At 45.4% G+C, this 743-nt stretch overlaps 1 non-coding gene across 1 annotated transcript; it reads left to right on the forward strand.

Annotated features, from left to right (window-relative positions):
- Positions 1 to 432: 432 nt before the first annotated feature.
- TRNAL-CAA (transfer RNA leucine (anticodon CAA)) lies at positions 433 to 506 on the forward strand. Its single transcript has one exon. It is a non-coding gene; the product is annotated as a tRNA-Leu (tRNA).
- Positions 507 to 743: the final 237 nt, after the last annotated feature.

Genomic DNA, 743 nt, shown 5'->3' on the forward strand with positions numbered 1-743 from the left:
GCGATATTCGGAAGTCGTGGGTTCGGATCCCACAGGCGGCACGGTTGTTTTATCTGCTGGTTTATAAGTGATTTTCTTTAAACCACTTGATTGGCATTAGAAATAAATAGAAAACAATCCCCTATGCACCTTGGTTTCGGCGACTGTTTGCTTCCTTAATATGTTTGTCAAATGAGCCCCTCATTTCATTTGCCTTGTCTGCTAATAGCTTAACGGGGGTCTCGGTTCTGGCAGTCTTGATGCCATAGGTAGCATAAGAGGGCTCTCGCACAGTTTCCGCCCTCGCCGTTAGATGACGTTCTCCGTCACACTTGCGGTAATACAGGACGTACTACGTCCACCGCTATGCACGAAGGTGGCACTGGTGAACAATCTCAAGGTTCGCCTACACGCAAAACATAAATACCCACGAGAGCAGCAGATTGGACAGCCGTCGCCGTAGCTCAGTTGGTAAGAGCACCGGACGCAATATTCGGAGCTCGTGGGTTCGGATCCCACCGGCGGCAGGGTTGTTTCTTCTGCTGGTTTATAAGTAATTTTCTTCAAACCAACTGATTGGCATTAGAAATAAAAAAATAGAAAACAATCCCCTATGCACCTTGGTTTCGGTGACTGTTTGCTTCCTTTTTATGTTTGTAAAATGAGCCCCTCATTTCAAATACTTCAATACTTCAAATATTTATTCCAACATTATACCATACTGATATAATGTCGAGGATGGCAGGCAAAAAGCCTCCTGGAGG

Source organism: Amblyomma americanum, chromosome 1, assembly GCF_052857255.1.
Source record: "Amblyomma americanum isolate KBUSLIRL-KWMA chromosome 1, ASM5285725v1, whole genome shotgun sequence".
Lineage (NCBI taxonomy): Eukaryota > Metazoa > Arthropoda > Arachnida > Ixodida > Ixodidae > Amblyomma > Amblyomma americanum.